General features: G+C 36.3%; 1 long non-coding RNA gene across 2 annotated transcripts; it reads right to left on the bottom strand.

The window, feature by feature from the left end:
• Positions 1 to 207: 207 nt before the first annotated feature.
• LOC107808472 (uncharacterized) lies at positions 208 to 2,548 on the bottom strand. Of its 2 annotated transcripts, XR_012709193.1 has the most exons (4): positions 2,416 to 2,548; positions 1,750 to 1,897; positions 1,121 to 1,191; positions 208 to 409 (listed from the first exon to the last, which is right to left on the bottom strand). It is a non-coding gene; the product is annotated as an uncharacterized LOC107808472 (long non-coding RNA). The 2 variants fall into 2 exon arrangements; XR_012709194.1 differs by lacking the exon at positions 1,121 to 1,191.
• Positions 2,549 to 9,848: the final 7,300 nt, after the last annotated feature.

The following is a 9,848-nucleotide window of genomic DNA, read 5'->3' as shown; positions in this document are numbered from 1 at the left end:
ACTAGACACTTCTCTATGACCCGTGACTTAAAGCCTAAGCTCTGATACCAACTTTGTCACGTCCCAAACTACCCCCTAGACGTGACTGGCACCCAACTAACACCACCTGTCGGGCGAACTATACTTTCTTACCTTAGCCATTAATTTGCAGCATTTGATTAATTAAATGAGTACCCAAATAATCTGATAACTATTATGAACAATTAATATCTCAAAATATTAGATTAAAACTCTAGCCCAAATCCCACACTAGACCATGGAGCATCTAATAGAATTACAAAGGCCGCATATGAATAAATGATAAAAGACTCTTTGGGCATCCTCCACGAACAATGCGGCGGCTCACCTCAATAACTAAATCAATTCTAGAGAACTCGTCGGCTACTAGCTTCGTCTTCACCAATAGTATCTGCATGGACAGGGAGGTAAGGAGTGAGTTATACGTAAATATAACCCAGTAAGATCATCGACCCGCCAGTCTGAATACCTCTGGAACAAGTGTTAGAAAATATACACACAATGAGCACACAAATAATACGCACAGAAATTCTTTTATCATATAATTACTCTATAAGGTCCAAATAATTATTCAACAACAATACTACATATATCTCAACACAATCTACACTAAGGACTTGTCATTAACGGCAATGTAGGAAATTAACCAAACACCCCAACGAGTCCACGGTAGCATACACAATGCCCCAAATCTATCACGACGGCATATACAATGTCCCAAATATATAGCGGCAGCATACACAATGCCCCAAATATATAGCGGCGGCACATAAAATGCCGCAAATCTATAGCGGCGGCATACACAATGCCCCAAATCTGTCACGGCGGCATACACAATGCCCCAAATATATTACGTCAGCGAAGAAATAATTTATAACGCTCCAACGCCATAGCACAAGGCTACACCCCATCACACCTACACTACAAATCACTTATTAAATAATTTTAGCCTTTTACAAAATAATATATTTCTGCGGCTGGTCAAAGACCACCGATTCTGTCAAGCACACGCTCGTTCCAACACATTGACCAGGCAGAAATAAAATATACTTCCAAAATAGATATTAGAAAAGCAAGCATCAAAACTTAAAGTCTCACTTACCTCACTAACGGGAAGTTCCCCAATTTTGCAATGCCTAGAACACCAACCAAACGACCTCAAATGGCCTCAATCTATTCAAAATATTGAATAACACGTCCTAATTAGTCTAGGTGAATAATTTTCATAATCTTAGGACAAGTCAAAATCAAAGTGAACCCCCGATCCAATTACTAAAAATCTGAACAAATTAGCAAACGCAGAACATGAATGTCGCAGCAATGCAACTGTAGAATACGTTACAATGCCTTAATTTACCCAATCTTATTAGGGCATCTCCAACCTTTACCCCATTTTTGGTCCCCAAAATGGGGATTTCCCCATTTTGGGGACAACTTACTCCAACCATTCCCCCATCTTTTTCCCCAAACTTTTTTATATTCTTCTAATTCTTCTATGTTATATTATTTTCTTTCATTTCAATTTCATTTTTTAATTTCTATTAAACAAATTCCATCTTTTATTTTTATTAATTTGTAATTTCCATAATTAAAACAATTCCATAAAATTTTAAATAATATAATTTGTAAGCAATATTATAGATTAACTAATAACTCAAATAAAAGTGAAATCATTGCAATAAAAGATTAATTAAATACATATTACATAACGATAAAATTCATTCGAATTACCTGATAAATATTCAACTTCAACCTCTAGTATTCTCCCATAAATGATCTATTAATGCATTACGAAGTGCAAATTGAGCATCTTTGTCCTTAATTCTTCTATGTCGTAATAAAAATTCTTGAAATCGTTGATTTTCATCTACTGCCATTTCTACATAAAAATAAATGCACGAAAATTAATTTATCAAAATTATACACCAAAGTTAAGATATAATATTAATATTATAAAGACATTACATAAACATAATTAGATATATATAAGAGATAAATTAAAAGATTAAATAATAATAAAAATTGATGAATAGTAATGAGGGAGATGAATAGTGTACCCCATATTTGAGGGAACACTATTCATCCTCCATTTTGGGGACAAAAATGGGGAGGGTTGGAGCTAATTTTCCTCAAATATTTCCCTCATTACGAGGATGGGGCAAGGTGGGAGATAGCTTTATAAACCATTCTAATCATTGAATCATCACTACTTTATCTATAAATTATGGGCTAATCATTAATTAATCACTGAAAGTCCAATTTGGTGCCGTAAAAATCTAGACTTTGTAGTAGTAGAAGTCAGTAATTCTTTTCCCCAAAAACTATACAACGAAACATATCCTTAATCCCTTAATTATTACTTATATTCAAAATCCTTACCAAAATCACTACACATACCTGAAGCCTGCAAGTTTATTCCCTTCCTTGGCTTCGTCAATAGTGACGCCACAATTTGAGCTCGTTTACGCTGCCGCGTCAGTTTTCTTCTAAAGTCCTCCATTTTTTTCTTTTCTTTTTTGTTTTATTCCCAATGATGAAGAGACCTAGCACTTATATCCTCTAAGGTCAATCTGACACGTGACCTTTCACAATAGGGCTAGGCCCACCAGAAAATTTACTTGCACATTATTGTATACAATTATAGGAGTAGTAGGTTTCCTCAACTAGCTTAATATTTGATGAGTCCTTAACTTTTTTGATGGTTTTTTGCAAAAAAAACACGTTTCTAATGTTTAAAAAAATGTTACGTTTCTAAGTAAAACGCAGTACTATACTGCATTTTATTTTAACAGAAATTTGGTCATTAAAATAAAACGCAGTATAGTACTGCGTTTTATTTATAATTTTTTTTTACTAATTCACAGTACTATACTGCGAATTGCTTTAATAAAATAAACCCCTTCTTCTTCCTTGGACCACAGAACCAACGACCCCTTCTTCTTCAGATTCTGTTGGTCCCCTCCCCCTCCCCCTGTCACACATCCTTTTTGCGCGCCCCGCCCCGAAGGGTAGAATGCGCGAGGGGAGTTTTTCCAATTTAAGTGACAATATTCGAAATGGGATTATTTATTTAATTCAGAGTCGCCACTTGGGAAAGGTTTGGCTTTTGGTGTCCCAAGTCACCGGTTTATCTTGAATCCCAAATCGAGGAAATTTTTGACTTTTCCAAATGAAGTCTGCGAACCAGAAATTCTAAGTAAGGAATTCTGTTGACCCGAGGGAAGGTGTTAGGCACCCTCGAATCCCATGGTTCTAGCACGGTCTCTTAAATTGTTATAATGGCTAAATATCTGATTTAAATACATGTTATGACTTACGTGCTTTTATTAAGTTTAAACCGCTTTTATTATTATCATTTATTTTTATAGAATTGCAACGTCGTGGAAATACATCTCGAACCACGTCACAATCAATGCACCCGTGGTCGTCGAAACATCTTGACTCTGTTGAGATTTGGATTTGGGTCACATCAATGTGCACCCGTGTTTAAGAAGGTTAAATTATTAAAGGTACGCCTAAAGCAACTAGCGTATTGTTATTTTAGGAAGAGGCCGCGAACGTTCATTAAACGGCCAAATCCAAAGTCTAGTCAATGGTTATGTATTTTATTGAGGACCCCGGCGGTTTGTGATTTATTTGGCGAGGCTCGTCTCATTTTTATTTTAAAGGATAAACCTATAGTGACTATATTTTCTATTAAGTTCGTCTCTAAATTAAAAGAAAATCTCTTAATTATTTACATGCTGAAAACGTAACTTATTAGTTATTAGTTTACGGCTAATGCGATTGGAAAATTGCGATCGAGTTTGTACAAAGAAAAACTGCTTTCATTTTTATATTCTATTATTTACTAATGCTGGAACATGAGAGGGATACACAATAATATCAAAGCCGATTAACTATTCTTCAAGTAATTTAAACTAGCATTATTAGATGAAGACATCATACATATGCAGCCTCATTACTAATTAATTAATCGACTACATTTTTATACAAAGAGAGGAAAATTAATATTCAAACACAGATCCAAACAAAAGAATTCAACAGGAACAGGAGCCTGATTAATATTTCATTTTTCGCTTCAAGCCAAGAGTGTACAAATGTGTACCTGGAAACAACAGTACAAGAACAAAAGAAGTAGGAGTCAGCAACAGTAATAACGCGGCAACAACAGGTTCAGCAACACCGCAAAATCAGTAAAAACCAGTAGAATAACCCAGTAACAGATTGAAAACTCAGCAGTGTAAAAAGTACAATCGCAGTCAAAGCAGAAGAGAGAAAAGATACGAGATGCAGTAGTTTCTGACTTTTGAATAACACTCGAAGAAAAGCAAACAGAATTGTTCGAGTGAAAGTTCAAATTGTCTTTCTCTTTTACTATCACGAACTCTCTCCAAGTATAAAAGTATATCAACTCTCCCTAAAAATCCTCTCAATAATATTCAACTCTTTTTCTCTCCCCCCAAAAAATCTCCCTTTTTAATGTCAAGAATGACTCTATATATAGCAAGACAAGTCTTCAATTCCCAAACCTCAAATTATTCCCCCAATGGCATGCTTTGTCCCACTATCAAATGTCTTCTTTATTTTAAAACTTTGTCCCCCATGCCTACATTAAATAAATGCCACATTCCCAACCCATTACAATATGTCCCTCATGCCTATATTAAACAAGTACAAGATTCCTCCCCATTATGTTTTGTCTTGTCCCCCATTATATTAAACAAGTACATCAAAAACCCCACCCCATTATATTTGTCCCTCATGCTTAACATAAAGAATCAAAATAATGTTCAATTACCAAACTACCCCTCCGACCTTATTGCAATTACCATTTTACCCCTGAACGGATTGCAATTTACCAAACTACCCCCATCAGCTCTAAACACTCAATTAATCATAACTCAACCAAAATATAGTCAAGATGACCAATTTCTCAACAATCTTCAACAACAAATCATATGAACACGATGAACAACACAACTCCAAATTGATGGAAATAAATCAACCATATCGGGAACCAATCCTGGTTAATTTAGACCATCAATGGATGAACAAGGATACAACAATACAAACAACAAAATACATGATTCAAATTAAATCAACAAATCACAAACAAACATAAACTCACATTAAATCACTGGATTTACACATGATCTTCAAACAAATATGAACATGAACTAAATCTATTTTTCAAACAACAAAACATGACGGATTCACATGACTCAAACAACATTAATAATTTCTGGAAAACACATAACAACATGAAACAAATTGAAGAAATAATTGATTAAATTTCAATTTGAATTCAACAATTATTAAACTAACGAATATTTACTTAAACAATAATACAAACATGAAATAAACATGAAAAACAACTAATTAACTTCCATTTGAAATCTGAAAATTAATTTAACAAAACACATGAACAAACTAAAAATTAATTCAAACGTTAAACAAAACAAACATTTGTTGATTTTAGATTCGAAAATATCAAAACAAAATACGGGTAAAAAATAAAAATCAAAATCTTCCAACCGGATTGAAACGAAATACGTACGGACTGTTTTGTTGACCAAAGCTTAGAACAAACGATGATGAAAACAAACTGTCCGGAACCGAGTATCGCACCAAGATAACTTATCGCCGAAGACGACCACGAACGGACGACCAAAGAAGATGGCCGCCCGTCACAAGAAGATGGCCTGTGAAGCAGCTGGGGCGTGTTTGGTTACGAAGAAGAAACTGGCACGGGCAGCAGTGATGGTTCTGTGAAGACGCAGCAACGGGGGGGACTGGACGAGGCAGCAGGCGGCGCCGGGACGAGGTCAATGAAACAGAAGGCAGAAGCAGTTGGTTCAGGGCAGCCATGGACGACGAACATTTGTTCGTTGAAGGAGGATAACGGAGCGAAGTAGCAGCAGCTCAGAGCATATGACGCGGTGGGGCAGCAGCTCGCGAAAACATGCATTGGTTGCTCGAGCTGTTCGCAGTCGAAGACGAAGCAGTAATGGAGGTTGTTCGAATGGGGAAGATGAAGCAGAAGGCAGCGCAGTAGCAGCTGCATAAGCAACAATGGCGACTGGCCATGGTGAGCAGCTTGGAAATAAGACGACGATGGTCGTTTCGAAGAAGATGAAGAGCTTGAGGTGAGCAGGAGTTGGTGTCGATAGGGAGGCAGCCATGGGAGCTGCTTGTGTGGAAGGGGAGGTAGCCATGGATGGCTTGGGGTGTTTGGTGTTTTGGAGAAGAAGAAACCAAAAATGGGGGCAGATCGTTTAGGTCTCTTTTTTAGGGTTTTTTGTTCTTTTTGTTTTTTTTTTCTATTGTTTTGTGTCTTTGAAATGCAAGATAGGGGTATTGGGTTATGAATTGGGTTAATGGGGCGGACCGGGTCGACCCATGTGGAGATGGACTGGGTCATGGAGAAGGTTGGACAAATGTTTGGGCCTGGGGTTGAATTTTGAAGAAGTGGCCAAATCCGATTTTTCTTTGTATTTTTGTTCTCTTTTCTTCTTTTATTTTCTAAAACTAAATTATAAAAGTACTTAAATTATTATTAAGAACTAAATTAAGTTATAAAAGCGCAAATTAACTCCCAATAACAATTAACGCACAATTAAGTAATAATTAAGCATAAAATTGTTCATTTGGACATTAAATGCTAAAAATGCAAAAGATGCCTTTTTTTATAATTTTTAATTTTTGTAAAACTAATTTAATTACTAACAATTGTAGAATGAAATCCTACATGCAAAATGCGACATATTTTTATATTTTTTATTAATTTAACAAATAAGCAAACACAGACAAATACAAATAATTATCCAAAAATATCACAAAAATACTCAAAATTGCACACCAAGGAAAATCATTTTATTTTGCATTTTCTGGGAGTATTTCTCATATAGGGCAAAAATCACGTGCTTACAGCTGCCCCTCTTTGCCCGAAGACACGAAGGGTTTTCGCGCAAAGATAAAGTGAGCGATTTTTGCCTATCCGAGTACTCCGTGTGAAACATTTTTTTTTGAAAAAGATTTAACTGAACCTCTGCTTCAAAGGTTTCCTATATATCCCTGGCTAAAGGGGAATCAGGTTAATGTAGTTCGGGAAACTTTGGGTAGCTGGGACTACCATGGGATTGCAATGCTTGCTGTTACTGCTGTTGTTGTTGTCACCGCTGCTTTACTGACCGCCTTATTACAACCAAAGAAAAATTGAAACTGAACTAAACACTTATATGCATGTCAACTGCTAGTTACAAGATTCCTATCTATGATTCTTTTGCGACTTGATCTTGGGTCTTAGCTGATTCTACTTGTAGACTCCGATCTGAATCTTGATGCTTGCAAGTTGTAGGCGCCTATTTATTTCTGCGATACTGAATAGGACGGGGTTGGTAGAACTCGGGACCTTGATCAAACCTTTGAACGATCCGCCTCTCGCCTTTCCGAATATCTCGACACATCCTCTTTTGTCTTTTCTCCTTTTATTCCGAGTTGAGACTCATCTCGTGGGTCATTTCGATCTGTGTGGCTCGAGGTTAGACCTGCAGGGAAAAAAAACGAACGAAATCTTCTTCCCCAGTTTCACTAGGAAAGTTTCGTGAATTATTTGCCAGGAAGCTCATAAAATTGATGAAGGAAGATATGAATGCTCAGTTCAGGGTTGGAGCCCTAAGGCTGGCGGGATGGAAATAGTTCAGTTCGGGGTTGGAAACTCTAATACTGACTAGCTGGGGAGAAGTTCAGTTTAGAGTTGAATCTCTAATGCTGACTAACTGGGGAAAAGTTCAGTTTAGGGTTGGGGCCCTAATGCTGACTAAAGGAAAAGTTCAGTTTAGGGTTTAAAACCCTAATGCTGACTAAAGGAAAAAAGTTCAGTTTAGGGTTTAAAAACCCTAATGCTGACTAAATGGAAAAAGTTCAGTTTAGGGTTTAAAACCCTAATGCTGACTAAAGGGAAAAAAGTTCAGTTTAGGGTTTAAAACCCTAATGCTGACTAAAGGGAAAAAGTTCAGTTTAGGGTTTAAAACCCTAATGCTGACTAAAGGAAAGAGTTCAGTTTAGGGTTTAAAATCCTAATGCTGACTAAATGGAAAAAGTTCAGTTTAGGGTTTAAAACCCTAATGCTGACTAAAGGGAAAAAGTTCAGTTTAAGGTTTAAAACCCTAATGCTGACTAAATGGAAAGAGTTCAGTTTAGGGTTTAAAACCCTAATGCTGACTAAATGGAAAAAGTTCAGTTTAGGGATGCTGACTAAAGGGAAAAGTTCAGTTTAGGGTTTAAAACCCTAATGCTGACTAAAGGGAACGAGTTCAGTTTAGGGTTTAAACTCTAATGCTGACTAAAGGGAAAAGTTCAGTTTAGGGTTTAAAACCCTAATGCTGACTAAATGGAAAAAGTGCAGTTTAGGGTTTCAAAACCCTAATGCTGACTAAAGGGAAAATTCAGTTCAGGGTTTAAAACCCTAATGCTGACTGCATGGAAAAGCGCAGTTTAGGGTTTAAAACCCTAATGCTGGCTGAATGGAAAAAGTTCAGTTTAGGGTTTAAAACCCTAATGCTGAATAAAGGGAAAATTCAGTTCAGGGTTTAAAACCCTAATGCTGACTGCATGGAAAAGCTCAGTTTAGGGTTTAAAACCCTAATGCTGGCTGAATGGAAAAAGTTCAGTTTAAGGTTTAAAACCCTAATGCTGACTGAAGGGAGAATTCAGTTCAGGGTTTAAAACCCTAATGGTGACTGCACGGAAAAGCTCAGTTTAGGGTTTAAAACCCTAATGCTGGCTGAATGGAAAAAGTTCAGTTTAGGGTTTAAAACCCTAATGCTGATTAACGGAAAAAGGTCAGTTTAGGGTTTAAAACCCTAATGCTGACTGCATGGAAAACCTCAGTTTAGGGTTTAAAACTCTAATGCTGGCTAAATGGAAAAAGTTCAGTTTAGGGTTTAAAACCCTAATGCTAACTAAAGGGAAAATTCAGTTTAAGGTTTAAAACCCTAATGCTGATTGCATGGAAAAGCTCAATTTAGGGTTTAAAACTCTAATGCTGGCTGAATGGGAAAAAGTTCAGTTAGGGTTTAAAACCCTAATTCTGATTAAAGGAAAAGTTCAGTTTAGGGTTTAAAACCCTAATACTGACTAAAAGGAAAAATTCAGTTTAGGGTTTAAAACCCTAATGCTGACAGCATGGAAAAGCTCAGTTTAGGGTTTAAAACCCTAATGCTGGATGAATGGAAAAAGTTCAGTTTAGGGTTTAAAACCCTAATGTTGACTAAAGGGAAAATTCAGTTTAGGGTTTAAAACCCTAATGTTGATTGCATGGAAAAGCTCAGTTTAGGGTTTAAAACACTAATGCTGGCTGAAAGGGAAAATTCAGTTTAGGGTTTAAAACCCTAATGCTGATTAAAGGAAAAATTCAGTTTAGGGTTTAAAACCCTAATGCTGATTGCATGGAAAAACTCAGTTTAGGGTTTAAAACCCTAATGCTGGCTGAATGGAAAAAAGTTCAGTTAGGGTTTAAAACCCTAATGCTGATTAAAGGAAAAATTCAGTTTAGGGTTTAAAACCCTAATGCTGATTGCATGGAAAAGCTCAGTTTAGGGTTTAAAACCCTAATGTTGGCTGAATAGAAAAAGTTCAGTTTAGGGTTTAAAACCCTAATGCTAACTAAAAGGAAAAGTTCAATTTAGGGTTTAAAACCCTAATGTTGATTAAAGGAAAAAGTTCAGTTTAGGGTTTAAAACCCTAATGCTGACTGATTGAAAGAGTTCAGTTCAGGGTTTAAAACCTTGATGCTGACTAAATGGAAAAGTTCAGTTTAGTGTTTA

This window comes from Nicotiana tabacum, chromosome 5 (assembly GCF_000715075.1).
Source record: "Nicotiana tabacum cultivar K326 chromosome 5, ASM71507v2, whole genome shotgun sequence".
Lineage (NCBI taxonomy): Eukaryota > Viridiplantae > Streptophyta > Magnoliopsida > Solanales > Solanaceae > Nicotiana > Nicotiana tabacum.
The sequence above is the reverse complement of the archived record's forward strand: the minus strand, read 5'-3'. Positions and strand labels throughout refer to the sequence as shown.